The 17,792-nt window shown below is 43.5% G+C and overlaps 1 protein-coding gene across 2 annotated transcripts in view; it reads left to right on the plus strand.

Moving 5' to 3' along the window:
* The first annotated feature begins 1,676 nt into the window (after nucleotides 1-1,676).
* Nucleotides 1,677-17,792, plus strand: part of TBC1D2 (TBC1 domain family member 2) — a 158,678-nt gene continuing 142,562 nt past the window's right edge. The window contains exon 1 of one of the 2 annotated variants that reach the window (XM_069741882.1): nucleotides 1,677-1,859. The gene's annotated coding sequence lies outside the window, so the exon portion shown is untranslated. The remainder of the gene's footprint in view (nucleotides 1,860-17,792) is intronic. The other variant, XM_069741890.1, reaches the window with a different exon arrangement.

Here is a 17,792-nt window from a genome sequence, read left to right on the forward strand (position 1 = left end):
CTATATTATTATTAGTACAAGGAATGACTAGAAGCAATGGGATGCAACTGAATGGGAGAAGATGCAGATGGATTGGGCAGCACGGTGGCTTAATGGGCAGCACGGTGGCTTAATGGGCAGCACGGTGGCTTAATGGGCAGCACGGTGGCTTAGTGGTTAGCACTGCAGCCTTGCAGCGCTGGAGTCCTGGGTTCGAATCCCACCAAGGACAACATCTGCAAAGAGTTTGTATGTTCTCTCCGTGTTTGCGTGGGTTTCCTCCGGGCACTCCGGTTTCCTCCCACATTCCAAAGACATACTGATAGGGAATTTAGATTGTGAGCCCTAACGGGGACAGTGATGATAATGTGTGCAAAACTGTAAAGCGCTGCGTAATATGTTAGCGCTATATAAAAATAAAGATTATTTATTATGGATTAGAAAAAACTTTTTGAGAGTGATCAATGAGTGGAACAGGCTGCCACGAGAGATGGTGAGTTCTCCTTCAATGGAAGTCTTCAAACAGAGGCTGGACAGTCATCTGTGTGGGATTATTTAGTAAATCCTGCATTGAGCAGGGGGTTGGACACTATGATCCTGGAAGTCCCTTCCAACTCTACCATTCTATGACTAAGGTATTGTACTTCTAGCATGGCTATCCCTCACTTCCCTGGCTTAACAGTCAGACCTGCAGTGTTAAATCTCTGCAGAAGCTCACCCCCTCCACCACCACCCTCGTCAGGTATGCTGCAGACAGGTTAAACGCAGGCCTCCCTGTTATGATGAGCATTCAGTATATTGTCATCACAAAGTTTTCAACGTTGTGTAAGTCCATCCAGTGTCACAATATAGTAGCCCTAATTCAATTAGATAGTGTATGGTCCTTGGGGCTGTGATGCGACACATGACACCGGACCCCTGGTGTCACTGTCTCCGCCTTCATATGAACTGACCATGGAAAGGAAGCCAAGGATATAGCTCATCCTGCATATCCTCTTCATGTTCAATTTGTCCGAAGGCGGAGACTGACGAGTGACACCAGCGCTGATTAGGTGCTGGGGATAACATGTCACTCCACTGCATCACAGCCCCGGGACCGCGAGTGCCGACACAGCGGAAATGGAGCCCACACGGGATGAGAGTATAGGATTTATTATTTTATTGGTGCCGAACATTTAGTATTATTAGTGAACAACCCCTTTAACTAGTTATTTCACTAACATTATAGTTTCCCTTACAATTATATACTTCCTTCACGGGCTCCAAAGAGCTTTTTTTTTTTTTACTGTTTCCTTTGAAATAACACGGTATTTCAAGGATACCGACAGAACCCCAAACGCAGTGCTCACTGGAGTGTGTGTGCGTGTGTGAACATAGCCTGTGGTTCACACTGAGCCTGGTTTGGTTTCAGCAAAACCACAATAATAAGGTTCAAACTGAGCCTAGTCCTTAATTGGTTAACTAGAACCTTTCGTTGTTACGGTTGCGCTTGTTTCGCCAACATTGAGCAACAACCATTATATATTATATAGGAATATATAAGTGTATCCTGACTGACTCATTGGCCGCTTTCAGAAACCTGAGGTCAGCAGGAATGGGCTTGAATTGTGCACCATCCCCTGATGCTGGGAGGAGGATTTCCTCAAGTAGACGTCATTGTGTGAATATTAATAAAACTTGAGTTGTTGAGACATTCTGCAGCATTGACAAACAGGAACAGCAGCATGAACATGCCAGTCAGCTGTGACAAGAAAGGACAGTTCTGCTAAGAGCACTGAGCTGCAGAAGGAATTTCATGAGGTAAAAGTTTTCTGTGTGAGCTTGTCGAGGTGATTCACAGGAAGTCTGCATACTTCTGTGGGAGCTGCCACTACAGGCAGGCAAGTATAGATCTATTCCCCCAATTCTAGCTTACATTTACTGAGTGCAGAATAAGCCTCTAGTAGAAGGTAGGTCAGTGTCATCTGCTGTGAACACTACAACTCCCAGCTAGCCCAGGGTGTTGTAACTACACAATAGCTGGATTGCTGCAGGTTACTGATCCCTATACTACTACTTAAGGTGTCCTTGTTCTGCTGTGGGTGGCGCCCATATGTCTTGGAGACTTTTGCAATTTTATTTTTTCCTCCTCTTATTCCAAAAGCCATAACATTTTATTTTTACTTTAAGGCCATGTTCACACAGTGCGTTTTTTACTGCGGAACCGCCGCGATTTTGCCGCTGCGGCTCCGCAGCTGTTTTCCATGCAGGGTACAGTACACTGTACCCTATGGAAAACAGGAACCACTGTGCACATGATGCGGGAATCGGGAAAAAAAAGCCGCGCTGAATAGCTGCGGTAAAAAAGAAGTACCATGTCACTTCTTTTTGCAAAACTGCAGCGGTTCTGCACCCATTGACCTCCATTGTGAGGTCAAACCCGCAGTAAAACCCGCAGATGAAAAATATATCTGCGGGTTTTACTGCGGATTGTGGTGCAGAACCGCTGCAGTGTGCCCCAATCCCACCCCCCCATGCTCCGATGCCACCCCCCGTGCTCCGACGCCCCCCCCCGTGCCCTCATCTCCCCCCCCTATACTTACCCGGCCTCCCGGTGTCCGTCCGTCCGTCTTCTCCCTGGGCGCCACCATCTTCCAAAATGGCGGGCGCATGCGCAGTGCTCCCGCCGAATCTGCCGGCCGGCAGATTCGTTCCAAAGTGCATTTTGATCACTGAGATAGGTTATATCTCAGTGATCAAAATAAAAAAAATAGTAAATGACCCCCCCTTTGTCACCCCCATAGGTAGGGACAATAAAAAAATAAAGATTTTTTTTTTTTTTTCCACTAAGGTTAGAATAGGGTTAGGGGTAGGGTTAGGGTTAGCGGTAGGGTTAGGGGTAGGGTTAGGGGTAGGGTTAGGGTATTTTCAGCCATTTTAACCCTAAAAAACTCCCTAGAAAACACACAGACTCTGCATAGAAAACTGCATAAAAAAAGCACTAAAAAACGCATCAAAAAACACATCAAAAAATGCACCAAAAACGCACCAAAAAAAGGACCTGCGTTTTCTGCCAAGAGCTGCGGTTTTTAGTGCAGAAAAAAAAGGATGGAAATCAGGAACGTGTGAACATGGCCTAAGGGTATGTGCACAGGTAGGTGGGATGTCTGTGGATTTTTCTGCACCTGTTTTTGTAAATCCGCTGGATATACCGCGGTTTTTGTGCGGATTCCACCTGTGGTTTTACACCTGCGGATTCCTATTATGTAGCAGGTGTAAACCGCTGCGGAATCTGCACAAAGAATTGACATGCTGTAGAATAAACACCACTGCGTTTCCACGCGTTTTTGTCCACAGCATGTGCACTGCGGATTTTGTTTTCCATAGGTTTACATGGTACTGTAAACTCATGGAAAACAGCTGCAGATCTGCAGCAAAATCCGCAACGTGTGCATATACCCTAAAATAGCTGTGTGAGGATTTGTGTTTTATGGATTATGCTGTAGTTTTTAATTAAAAGGAATCTGTCAGCAGGATTTTGCTCTCCTCACTCCCCAAACTACCACGTTTCTCGGAAAATAAGACCTACCCCGAACATAAGCCCTAGCATGATATTTACAGGATTTTTGGAGTTTGCTTGAAATATATGAAAAAATAAGCCCTAATTACAGTCAGGATTGGCATTTTGGGTGGGAATGGACAAACTAGTCAATTGCCCAGGGCACCAAGGTTGGTTTTGGTGACATCATGGTGATGTAACCATGATTAGAGATGAGCGAATTTGTTCAGGTCCCTCCTTATTCGGCAAGCTATAGCGCTTTCCAAATAAGCTGCAGAGGGAACCCGGCTTCCTGGATCGCTGCGGATGATCATCTGTTCCGCAGCGCAGGTGCATGTGTTGCGGATGTGTCACAGTCCCAACACATGCATGGAGAGCCTGTGTGCGGTGACTATCACACAGCTGTGACACATGCAGCTGCGGAGCTGAACAGCTGATCAGCCGGAGCGATCCAGGAACCCGGGTTCCCTCTGCAGCTTATTCAGTTAGCGCTATAGCTTGCCGGGACCCGAACAAATTCTCTCAACTCTAACCATGAGGTCACCAAAGTCACTGAAGAGGAAACAGGCTGATATCTACGTGCAGTATGTGTATATTTACGTGTGTGTGTATACATGTTTATTTACATGCGGATGTGCTGTGTGTATACATGTATATGTGCAGTGCGTATATGTATATTTACATGTGGATGTGCTGTGTGTGTCAGAGGCGTAGCTAGGGGTTCCGCTCAGGAGGGTCAAAACATCTGAGTGGGGCCGTAATTCTGGGATCACACTTGCGAGAAACTCTCACGAGTCTCGCATCTCAATACGCAGCACTGCCGCCGGCACTCTGGGCAGGAGCGCTCAGCTGCATAGAAGTACATGCAGCCGCCCACTCCGGTCCCGAGTGACGGCGGCAGTGCTGCGTATTGAGGTGCGAGACTCGTGCGAGTTTCTCGCAAGTGTGATCCCGGCCTAACAGGGTAACCCTGATTACACCCTAATTATAGGTATAGGGAACTTCAGCAGATGACCGCGCTGTTATTGAAAATTAAATCTCTATACAAAGACTAGCATTGATATTACCGCCATATGGTGACCATAAAGTTGTAGGTAACAGTCCTGTAGACCATACAAGTGATTACGGTACAGTTATAGATGGTGTCTTACAGATGATATTCTTTCTGATTGAGGGTGGTTTCACATTTGCGTTTTTTTTTTTTTGCGTTTTTGCGGTAAAAAACGCAAAAAAAGCATGCATTTTTTCCCTATATTTAACATTAAAAACGCATGCGTTTTTTTGTATGCGTTTTGACGCGTTTTTGCAACGCATGTGGTTTTTTTCTGCATGCGTTGTGTTGCAGAAATGCAACATGTAGTATTTTTAGCTGCGTTTTTTTTGCCGCAAAAAATGCATTGCTGTCTATGTAAACGCATGCGTTTTTAACCACATGCATTTGCATGCGTTTAAAAAAAAAAAAACACACTGATAAACCACCCCACACCATAAAATTGATAAAGGGATCCTACCCTTAACCCTAACCCTAACCCCTTTAAGGGTAGGGGTAGGGTTAGGGGTAGGGTTAGGGTTAGGATCCCTTTAGGGTTAGGGGTAGGGTTAGGGGTAGGGTTAGGATCCCTACCCCTAACCCTACCCCTAACCCTAATCTTAACCCTAGCTCTTTCTGTTTATAGTGGGTTTTTTACTTTATTTTGATGATTGGCAGCTGTCACACATTTATCTGCATGCGTTTAAAAAATGCAAACGCATGAAAAAACGCATGTAAACGCGTTAAAACGCCGCATTTTTTTCACCACATGCAAAAAATGCATGCGTCAAAAAACGCGACGTTTGCACGCGTTTACATGCGTTTTTTCGCCATGCTTTTTTTTAAAAAAATGCATGCGTTTTAAAACGCAAGTGTGAAACCAGCCTTAGTCGTTCACTTTTCCCATCTTTTCCATCTGGTCCAGACCGACATGATAACTTCTCCAGCCAGGATTTGTCAGCAGAGATTACAACAAAGACACATTTGACTTCTCACAATTCCAGCACTGTCCCTATCTATTACCAACCTTCACAAACTCCTCATCCTTCTGATACCCCAGTATTGAGCCGTTGCTGCCATGTGTCCCTATTATTGCACCTGCTGTTTAGCACATAAACAGCGCTCCTGATGGTGCCCCCGCATAATAATGCCCACCACTGTGCCCTTTACATAGTAATAATGCTTTCTGTACAGATGCCTTCCACAATTTGTCCCTAGAAAGTAATACCCCATGTACACCTTGATGGTCAATACTCTGTGTGCTCCTATAACAATAATGCTTAATTGCCCACTTAACATTTAATAATGTCCCCTGAGTTCCCTCATACACTGTATGATGGGCCCACAATTTCCCTATACACAGTATCATGATCCAACATATCCTCTATACACAGCATCATGGGCAACAGCTCCTCTCTACATAGTATAATGCTCCCAGAGCTCCACTATACACAGTATAATGGGACAACAGCTCACCTCTACACAGATTAAGGCTATGTTCACACTTTGTGTTGTCCTTCTGCGGGTTCTCCCGCAGCGGATTTGATATATCTGCAGGGCAAAACAACTGCGGTTCTCCCTGCAGATTTATCGCGGTTTGTTCCGCGTTTTCCGCTGCGGGTTTCCGCCTATACTATTGATGCTGCATATGCAGCAATATGCAGTATCAATAGTAATGTTAAAAATAATAAAAATTGGTTATACTCACCCTCTGACGTCCCGATCTCCTCGACGCTGCACCCGGCGGTCCGGTTCCAAAGATGCTGTGCGAGAAGGACCCTTCGTGACGTCACGGTCATGTGACCGCGACGTCACCGCAGGTCCTGGTCGCACAGCAACTCTGACCGGACGGCCGCGTGCAACGCTGAAGACTTCAGAGGGTGAGTATAACATGATTTTTTATTTTTTAATCCCAAATATGGTTCCCAGGGCCTGGAGGAGAGTCTCCTCTCCTCCACCCCGGGTAGGAACCGCACATTATCCGCTTACTTCCCGCAACGTGGGCACAGCCCCATGCGGGAAGTAAGCGGTTCAATGTATTCCTATGGGTGCAGAATCGCAGCGATTCTGCACAAAGAAGTGACATGCTGCGGGTTGTAAACCGCTGCGTTCCCGCGCGGTTTTTCCCGCAGCATGTGCACAGCGGTTTGCGGTTTCCATAGGGTTTACATGTTACTGTAAACGCTATGGAAACTGCTGCGGACCCGCAGCATCAAAATCGCGGCAGTTCCGCGGTAAAAACCGCAAAGTGTGAATATAGCCTAAAGCCTCTACAGCTCCCCTATACACTGTATGGTGGGCCCACAGCTTCCTCATTCACAGTATGATGGGCCTACAGATCCCCTTTACACAGTATGATGTTCCCCTATACACAGAATATGTTCTCCCCCAGAACACAGTATAATGACCTCATAGTACTCCTCACACTTTATGATGGCCCCCACACAGTATATTGGCCCCCACAATATATAATGTCCCCCACAGCAGCCCCCACACTGTTATTTGGTCCTCACAGTAGCCTCCACACTGTGTATTGGCTCCCACACTGTATAATGGCCCTCACCCTTCATAATGGCCATCACACTTTATGAGGGCCCCGCACTGTAGTCCCAACACTGTTTGATGGCCCCCCTCATTGGTTCGCACTTTGTGTAATAGCCTCCACTCTGCATGATGGCGCCCACATTATATAATGGCCTCTACATTCGCTTCCATTCTGTATAGTGACCCCCACACTTTGAGGGCTCCACCCTATATGAGGGCCCCCTAAAAAAGTGCCTACAATGTATGATACCTGCCCACACACTGTATGAGGATCCATCACACCACAAATTTTAATTAAAATGTTAAAAAAATTCATATGCTCGCCTAATCCGGAATCCTCCAGAGTCCATCAGCAAGACCCAGGTGTACCAGTGTGCTGAAGTAATTACACTGGTGCACTAACAGGATGTTAGGGTCCCAGCACTGTGCAATGATGTCACCATGCTGGGACTCTGACACTCTGTGCATGCGCTGGCGCCTCAGCCAGTGCATCATCTTGCCATTCTATAGATCGCATGCTTTAATCGACCTGCGGTCTACAACATGGAGAGGCGGTAATGCAGGGAGATCATGTCTCCCTGCACTACTGCAGAGCTTAAAAGGAAGCAGTTACGGTATGTAAAGTAACGCTAGTAACCTGCAGAAATAGGGCACAGTGTAGCGCCCCTGCTGGGAGCCCCGGTGACAGCAGAAAATGAAATGTATTTATAATAATAATAATAAATTGCTTATTATGAAATTACTAAATACAATGCATTTTGTGCCATGGTTACTGGGGGTATGGAGGCTTGTTATACTAACAGGCTGGTGCTTATAATGAGGCCCATCCCGTAAGTATAAAAGCCCCCTACAAACCCATCTCCAGCCTCCCCAGATATCAACTATTCAGCCGGCTTCACACTATCGTAGATTACAGGCGAGTGCTATACGAGAAACCATCGCATAGCAGTCGGCTCAGTGTTAATCTATGGGGCAGCTCACATCACCGTATTTTTTCTCAGGCGCATTCAGCGTGTGAGTGAAATCGCAGCATGCTGCAATTATACGCTTATATCGTCCGAGACTCGCCAATGCAAGCCTATGGGTGCGAGAAAAAAATCGGACACCACACGGATCATCAGTCTGGCTTGTGACAAATACGCACACATTTTCCTCATTTCAGCCCATTGAGCAATTGAATTCAATAGGGAAAATCAGTGAGAAATGCAAAGCCATACGTATGTCATACGGATATAGAAAATCGCATCATCACATTGCAAACACATTGCACACGGATTACCATATGGAGAGCATTCGTGAGACTCTCGGCAGGGAGACTCAGACCGATTTTCCATACATTTAGTGTGACTTCGGCCTTAGATGTGATGGAGTGCATATAATCTCCTAATAGAACCGTATAATCAGACCCCCAGTGCCCTGTCCCCCCTTCCCAGTTCAGCTCCCGCAACACCCGCATCCTCTTAAATTCACCCCACAGTGACAATGACTTGCCTACACTTATTGAATAAATACCATCCACCTTACCGATGAAGTTTGCAGGCAGGCAGAACCAGGAAGTGTCGGTGAAATCCAAGTTGAGCATTAGGACCCAGCATGCCTGAGCCAATCGGAGCGCCTAAGTGAAGCAAACTGCAGCGCTGTCAGCCCAGCCTGCAAATTCATCAGGTCTCACACAGCTTGCACTGTACACTGTGCAAGTGGCCACTGTGCTAGCCCATGTGCACAGTCTCAGACAAGGGAGCAGACATTTTGCTGCCCTCTCTCGCACCTCATGATAGAAGTGGCCGTGGCTTCCTTTACGTGACTGGGCTCAGGCGATGGCCCCCTCTGCCTTCCCCCTGGTAGCTACGCTACTGGTGTGTGTGTATATTTACATGTGTGTAATGACATGATTATATGTGAATAAATGTTGATTTTTTTTTGTTGTTGTTCAAGGATAAATGTGGATTGTTGTTCATGGAAAAAAAAGACATCCCTTGAAAATAATCTCTAACCCATCTTTTGTAGCAAAAAATATTATAAGACCCATACTTCCTTTCAGAGAAACATAATATTTATGTGCGCATGTTGATTCAATGACAAGTCTAGCAACTCCTTTAACCCCTTCACCCCGAAGCCTGTTTTCACCTTCCTGAGCAGGCCAATTTTTTCAATTCTGACCACTGTCACTTTGAGGTCATAACTCTGGAACGTTTCAATGGATCCCGGTGATTCTGAGATTTTTTTCGTGACTTATTGTACTTCATGATGGTGGTAAAATTTCTTTGATATGACTTACGTTTATTTCTGGCAAAAAAAATGAAGTTTGGCAGCAATTTTGTAAATGTTGCAATTTTCAAACTTTTAATTTTTATGACCTCAAATCAGTTATACATGTCTACTACATCAGCACAATTTTTGAACAATTTTTTTTGTTGGGAAGGTATAAGGGTTAAAAGTTCACCATCGATTTCTCATTTTCCCCCAAAAATTTGAAAATCCTGTTTTTTTTTTTTAGTGACCACATTATGTTTGAAGTGACTTTGATGGGCCTATATGACAGAAAATACCCAAAAGTGACACCATTCTAAAAACTCCACCCCTCAAAGTGCTCAAAATCACGTTCAAGAAATGTATTAACCCTTCAGGTGCTTCACAGGAATTAATGGAATGTAGAAGGGAAAAGTTAACATTTAACTTTTTCACAAAAAATTTCCTTTAGACCTAATTTTTTTTTACTTTCACCATGGTAACAGGAGAAATGGACCATACAATTTGCTGTGCAATTTCTCCTGAGCATGCCAATAACCCATATGTGGGGAAAAACCACTGTCTGGGCGCACGGCAGAGCTTGGAAGGGAAGGAGCGCCATTTGAATTTTGTTATGCAAAATTTGCTGGAATAATTAGCGGACACCGTGTTGCGTTTGGAGAGCCCCTGGTGTGCCTAAACATGGAACCCCCCACAAGTGACACCATTTTGGAAACTAGACCCCTTGGGAAACTTATCTTGATGTGTATTGAGCACCTTGAACCCCCAGGTGCTACACAGAAGTTTATAACATTCAGACGTGAAAAAAAAAAAATCACATTTTTCCTACAAAAATCTTTTTTAGCTTCAAATTTAGTATTTTCACAAAGGTAACAGGAAAAAATTCACCCCCAAATTTGTTGTGCAATTTCTCCTGCATTCACTGATACCCCATATGTGGTCAAAACTACCATACTTTTGAGGCACAGTGCACAGCTCAGAAAGGAAGGAGTGCCATATAACAGTGCAGATTTTGCTGCACTGGTTTGAGGGTGCCATATTACATTGGCAGAGCCCATGAGCTGCAAGAACAGCAAAACCCCCCATAAGTGACCTCATTTTATAAACTAAACCTCTGAATAAATTCATCTAGGGGTGCAGTGATAATATTGATGTCACAGAATTTTATACCATTGGGTAGTAAAGTAAAAATAATTTCCATTTTTACCACTAAGATTGTCTGTTAAAAAGTTTTACATATACACACTGGGAATTGGGTAAAAAAGGCACCAAAATTTGTCCCACAATTTATTCTGACTGTAGAAATACCCCATATGTGGATGTATAGTACTGCTAAGCCACACGGCGAGACTTCGAAGGGAGGAACTGCTATTTGCCTCCTGGAGCACAGAATTTCCTAGAATAGTTTGCTTACTCCATATAAAGAGCCCTTAAGTACTAGAAATGCAGAATTCCCCCTCAAGTGACACCATTTTGGTAATTATACCCCTTTGAGAATTTATCTTCAGGTATAGTGACGATTTTGACTCCAGGGGTGTTTTCCAGAAACAAGCAGTAGTGGATGTTGCTGACTGAAAATTGCAATCTGCCATTGTAATTACCTGTACGCTGCAGTGACCAGTATGTTGTAGTGACCAGTACATTATGCCCAACTCATGCTTCTGGAGACATGCACCTGTAAATTAGATGGGCTCTCATCACTACAGAAATGCCAAACATGTGGCTGCTAAATGTGGTTTAAACACACTTGGGCTCAGAAGGGAGGGGGCATTTGGATTTGGGAGTGCAGAATTTGCTGAATTTCTTTTGGGTGGGCGAGGAGCCATTTTGCTTTTCCAGAGCCTTTGTGCTACCAGTAACGTGGAAGCCTGCTATATTTCAGTTAACAGATGCTGAACCTGAGTTGGTATTTGCTTTTTTTTTTGTAAATTGAGTTGAAGCTTTTATTGGGATCACATTTATCCGGCGCTCTACACTGAGCACTTACTTTGGGGTTTCCATCTAAATCTCAGAGTGACATGACAGATAAACCCCAGAGGGATTCATTCACTGTAATTAGGCAGCAGTGTTACTGTCGACTCCGTCTGTCCTCTGTTAAGCATTGTCCTTTTCAGAAGTGCACAAAACTGTGGCCAACCGCACTTTTATAGTCACCACCAGATCACAGGTCAGACGGCATCCACAGTGCCTCCATCTGCCTCATTATAGGGAATCTTCTGCCAGGGGCTCCGTCTGAATCATGTATTTCAGAGATTTAAACAGAAACACCAGTGTAAGCGCTCAGCGCAGAGTGCAGGATAAATGTGCACAGAGCCTTTCTGCGATCTTTGGGAGGCAGAATGAAGAAATCAACAGCAGGTGAAGAATTGGTATTTATTTTTTATGCCGTTCCTGGTGCGGTATAAGTGATTAGACAACTTTATTCTTTGGGTCAGTGCAATTGCAGTGATACCATATTTGGGTTTTTATTAGTGATGAGCGAGTATGCTCGTTGCTGGGGTTTTCCAGAGCACGCTCCGGTGGTCTCCGAGTATTTGTGACTGCTCAGAGATTTAGTTTTCCTCGCAGCAGCTGCATGATTTACAGCTGATAGACAGCTTCATTACATGTGGGGATTCCCTAGCAACCAGGCAACCCCCACATGTACTCAGGCTGGCTAGCAGCCATAAATCATGCAGCTGTGTCAACAAAACTAAATCTCCAAGCACTAACAAATACTTGGAGGTCGCCTCAAGTTTTTGTTTCGCTGCTGTCACACACAAAAAGACGCTTTTTATTGCTAAAGCTATTTTTTGTATCACCATATTTAGACAGCTATAATTTTTCCATATTTTAGCCGATAGTCATATCGTGACTTGTTTTTTGCGAGACAAGTTGACATTTTTATTGGTACCATTTTTGGGCACATGACATTTTTTTGATCGCTTTCCATTCTAATCTTTGGGAGGTAGAATGAACAAAAACCAGCAATTCTTGAATTGCTTTTCTTAAAAAATTTTTTATACCCTTCTGCGTGTGGTATAATTGATAAGGAAGCTTAATTCTTTGGTTCAGTATGAGTAAAGCGATGCCCCATTTGTATTTTTTTTGTTTTGTTTTGGCACTTTTACACAATAAAAACTTTTATAGAAAAAAAAATTTTTTGGCTTCGCTTTACTCTGAGAGCTATAACTTTTTTTTTTATTTTTCCACTGATGGAGCTGTAGAATGGCTTGTTTTTTTGCGGGACAAGTTTACATTTTCATCACTACCATTTTTATTTGCATTCGCCTTTTGATCATGTTTTATTGTACTTTTTGTTGGGCGGTAAAGCATTGATTTTTGCCTTGTTTTATATTTATTTTTTTCTACAGTGGTCACTGAAGGGGTTAACTAGTGGGACAGTTTTATAGAGCGGGTTGTTACGGACACGGCAATACAAAATATGTGTAGTTAGTTTGCTTTTGCTATTTTAGATAAATGTATTTATTGGAATAATATTTTTTCTTTTTTTTTGTTCTTTATTTGGGTAATATATATATATATATATATATATATATATATATATATATATATATATACATAAAATATATACGGTTATATGAAAAAGTTTTGGCACCCCTATTAATCTTAAGCTTAATGTTTTATAAAAATTGTTTTTTTTTGCAACAGCTATTTCAGTTTCATATATCTAATAACTGTTGGACACAGTAATGTTTCTGCCTTGAAATGAGGTTTATTGTACTAACAGAAAATGCGCAATCTGCATTCAAACAAAATTTGACAGGTGCATAAGTATGGGCTGCCTTATCATTTTTTTGTTTTAAATACTCCTACCTACTTTTTACTGACTTACTAATGTCCTTTTTTTGGTTTTCTAACCTCATTGAGCTTTGAACTTCATAACCAGGTGTATGCAATCATGGGAAAAGCTACTTAAAGTGGCCACTTGCAAGTTGTTCTTGAATCTCCTCTGAAGAGTGGCATCATGGGCTCCTCAAAACAACTGTCTAATGATCTAAAAACAAAGATTACCATATATACTCGAGTATAAGCTGACCCGAGTATAAGCCGACTCCCTTAATTTTGCCACAAAAACTGGGAAAACGTATTGACTCGAGTATAAGCCTAGGGTAAGAAATGCAGCAGCTACCGGTGAATTTCAAAAATAAAAATAGATGCTCCATACCGTTCATTATTGCCCCATAGATGCTCCACATAAAGCTGTGCCATATATAATGCTCTGCACCGTTCATTATAGCCCCATAGATGCTCCATATAAAACTGTGCCACATATAATGCTCTGCACTGTTCATTATGGCCCCATAGATGCTCCATATAAAACTGTGCCATATAGAATGCTCTGCACCGTTTATATGGAGCATCTATGGGGCCATAATGAAGCTGTGCCATATAGAATGCTCTGCACCGTTCATTATGGCCCCATAGATGCGCCACATAAAGCTGTGCCATATGGAATGCTCTGCACCGTTCATTATGGCCCCATAGATGCTTCACATAAAGCTGTGCCATATGGAATGCTCTGCACCGTTCATTATGGCCCCATAGATGCTCCTTATAAAGCTGTGCCATATATATTGTTCTGCACCGTTGATTATGGCCCCATAGAGGCTCCTTATAAAGCTGTGCCCCATATATATTGCTCTGCATCGTTGATTATGGCCCCATAGATGCTCCTTATAAAGCTGTGCCCCATATATATTGCTCTGCACCGTTGATTATGGCCCCATAGATGCTCCTTATAAAGCTGTGCCATATAGAATGCTGCTGCTGCAATAAAAAAAAAATCACATACTCCCTTCTCTTCGCTCAGGACGCCGACGCATTCAATATTTACCTGCTCCTCGTGCGGCTCCATCTCCACTGACTACGTCACCGCGCTCTCTAACCTGAGCGTCACTGCCAGAGGACGCTGGAGACGGAGCCGCACCGGAGCGAGGAGCAGGTAAATATCGCACAGCGCTCACTTCCCCGTATACTTTCCTGCTCCTGGCGCGGTCCCTGCAGTCCCTGCTTCTCCCGACGCTGCATCTTCCTGTATTGAGCGGTCACAGTTACCGCTCATTTTCAGTCATGAATATGCGACTCCACCCCTATGGGAGGTGGAGCCGCATATTCATGACTGTAATGAGCGGTACCATGTGACCGCTCAATACAGGAAGAAGATGCAGCGCTGGAAGAAGCAGGGACTGCAGGGACCGCGCCAGGAGTAGGTAAGTATAACTAGACAGCCCCCGCTCCCCCTCCCCTGCCGACCCCCGGGTATGACTCGAGTATAAGCCGAGAGGGGGACTTTCAGCCCAAAAAAATGGACTGAAAATCTCGGCTTATACTCGAGCATATACGGTATTCAACATAGTAGTTCAGGGGAAGGATACAAAAAGCTGTCTCAGAGATTTAACCTGTCAATTTCCACTGTGAGGAACATAGTAAGGAAATGGAACAACACAGGTACAGTTCTTGTTAAAGGGACACTGTCACCTGAATTTGGAGGGAACAATCTTCAGCCATGGAGGCGGGGTTTTCGGTTGTTTGATTCACCCTTTCCTTACCCGCAGGCTGCATGCTGGCTGCAATATTGGATTGAAGTTCATTCTCTGTCCTCCGTAGTACATGCCTTCGCAAGGCAAGAAAACCCCGCCTCCATGGCTGAAGATTGTTCCCTCCAAATTCAGGTGACAGTGTCCCTTTAAGGCCAGAAGTGGCAGGCCAAGAAAAACATCAGAAAGGCAGAGAAGAAGAATGGTGAGATCAGTCAAGGACAATCCTCAGACCACCTCCAGAGAGCTGCAGCATCAACTTGCTGCAGATGGTGTCACTGTGCATCGGTCAACTATACAACGCACTTTGCACAAGTAGAAGCTGTATGGGAGAGTGATGCGAAAGAAGCCATTTCTGCAAGCACGCAACAAACAGAGTCGGCTGAGGTATGCAAAGACACATTTGTAGAAGCCAATTTCTTTTTGGAAGAAGGTCCTGTGGACTGATGAAACCAAGATTGAGTTGTTTGGTCGTACAAAAAGGCGTTATGCATGGCAGCCAAAAAACACAGCATTCTAAGAAAAATACTTGCTACCCACAGTAAAATTTGGTGGAGGTTCCATCATGCTTTGGGGCTGTGTGGCCAATGCCGGCACTGGGAATCTTCTTAAAGTTGAGGGACGCATGGATTCCTCTCAGTATCAGCAGATTCTTGACAATAATGTTCATGAATCAGTGACAAAGTTGAAGTTACGCAGGGGATGGATCTTTCAGCAAGACAATGATCCAAAACACCGCTCCAAATCTACTCAGGCATTCATGCAGAGGAACAATTACACTGTTATGGAATGGCCATCCCAGTCCCCAGACCTGAATATCATTGAACATCTGTGGGATCATTTGAAGAGGGCTGTCCATGCTTGGCGACCATCAAACTTAACTGAACTGGAATTGTTTTGTAAAGAGGAATGGTCAAAAATACCTTCATCCAGCATCCAGGAACTCATTAAAAGCTACAGGAAGCGACTAGAGGCTGTTATTTTTGCAAAAGGAGGATCTACTAAATATTAATGTCACTTTTCTGGTGGGGTGCCAATACTTATGCACCTGTCAAATTTTGTTTGAATGCAGATTGCACATTTTCTGTTAATACAATAAACTTCATTTCAAGGCAGAAACATTACTGTGTTCAACATTCATTAGATATATGAAACTGAAATAGCTGTTGCAAAAAAAAAAACAATTTTTATAAAACATTAAGCTTAAGATTAATAGGGGTGCCCAAAATTTTCATATAACTGTATATTTTTTTACACTTTTTTTTAATTTATTTTTTACTGTTTTACATTGTCCCAGGATGGGATATCACTGTATTGTGACAGATCGCTGATCTGGTACTCTTCACTGCTTCAGAGCAGCGCCTGACAGGCAGGGAGGGAGGCATCTCAGCTCCTGCTCTTAGCAGGCACTGAGAAGTCACCTTACCAGAAGGACCCATGGCCATCTTGTGTCTGGGGGTCTCCATGGAGACCATCAGGACAACGCGATTGCATTGCATTGTGTTGATGGAAGCACACAGGGAGCCCCCTCCCTGTGCAATCTCCTAGATGTAACTGTCATTGCTAGCACCAATCGTGGGCATTGTTGCAAGGTGTAAGCTCTCACACAAAGCTGACACCCGCACCAAATCATGGCAGCGCTCAGCGTGAACCCCCGCAATTGCAACAGGAATGCGCATGTCAGGAAGGGGTTAAATGGCCAGTTTTTTCCTCTATTTCTGAGAAACCAATGTTTGAAATGATATGCAAATGAGAAGGATTACGGTCGATCTGAAGCCTCTGTTAATCCAGCTCTATTTTATGACCAGTGCTGCCTCCTTCTGCTTGATTGATTGCTCCATTACCTGAAGTCATATATAGAGGCTGTGAGTCAAGGAAGAGGATGCTTCGCTGGGCGAGTAATAGAGACAGAGTTTTCAGATCTATGATTGTCCTTTAACCTTATTTGCAGATCAATTCAATAACAATGTGAGACATGTAATGACTGATAGTAAGTTGTCCTGATCTACATGTCTCACACTGGAAACTACCTTTTCCATTTAAAATAAGCCCTGGAGGCAGATTCTCAGGGAGATCAGTGTACAGCTTATTTACATATTAAGAAAAATTGAGGATTTCTCTGGAATAAGTCATCATAGCGCAGATAAAGGTATAATTTTATACAGCTTCTTATGCCCTACATGCCTTTATTGACAGATTCTCTATAACTATCACTACATAATACAGAGGTACATTCCAAGAAATTATCGGCTTGATCCTTGCCCGCTTTTCATTTGACAATCCTTTCGATCCTAGCCAGCTCATTTATTGACTTTTTGCAGCAAGATATTTATATACGTGTATTGGGAATAGACTATCCTCCTGCTACCTAATATCTTTGAAGATGTTCCAAATTTTTCCTCATGATAATTTTTCCATAGTAGTGATCTAAAAAATCTATAGATGCTTTGGCAAGAAATTTCCCAATATCCAAACGAGGGCATGCATACTAAAATTGGGGCATTAATATCATTTTTATGAAATTTCTTATTCCTACCATAGCATAGTATGGATAGTGGAAGACCACTCCAAGCTTTGATCTTATTTGTAAATTTATCTGAGAGCGGAGTCAGATTGGTAGTTACAGTAATTTGATTTCCAGCTATTTGACTTCCTTCACCATTTGCATATTTATCTTATTTTTATTTATTTATTTTGCTCATTTATATGGCGCCATTAATTCCACAGGGGCTCATAATCTAGATTCCCTCTTGGTTTTTTTATTTTTTTACGGAGTTGGTTTATTTCACTGCATTTAAATTCCAACAGTATAGGAGAAGCCTGCCGTCTCCACGATAGGTGTTGTATGGCTATGGCAAAAAAGTAGGGGAGATGGGCCATCCCTGCCCTGTGCAGATAAAACCATTTTAAC

Source organism: Ranitomeya imitator, chromosome 1 (genome assembly GCF_032444005.1).
Source record: "Ranitomeya imitator isolate aRanImi1 chromosome 1, aRanImi1.pri, whole genome shotgun sequence".
In the NCBI taxonomy this organism is placed as follows: Eukaryota; Metazoa; Chordata; class Amphibia; order Anura; family Dendrobatidae; genus Ranitomeya; species Ranitomeya imitator.